Genomic DNA, 268 nt, shown 5'->3' with positions numbered 1-268 from the left:
ACGAAAAAAAAACTAAAATGAAAGATCACGACAAAGGGTAATATTCATTTAAACAGTAATTAAGAAGAACCAATAAACACTACATAATAAAAAAGGGAAATTCAATATTTAATTAGAGGAGGAGATATCAACACCCTCCCCCCTCCCCCTACCCCCTAAGCCCGGCGGCTAAGTCTCAAGTCCCTTCGTCAGGTCCTTCGTCAGCGCCTTCGTCAGCGCCTTCGTCAGCGCCTTCGTCAGCGCCTTCGTCAGCCCAGCACCTCATTAA

Source organism: Penaeus monodon, chromosome 31, assembly GCF_015228065.2.
Source record: "Penaeus monodon isolate SGIC_2016 chromosome 31, NSTDA_Pmon_1, whole genome shotgun sequence".
NCBI lineage: Eukaryota > Metazoa > Arthropoda > Malacostraca > Decapoda > Penaeidae > Penaeus > Penaeus monodon.
This window is presented reverse-complemented; position numbering follows the sequence as displayed.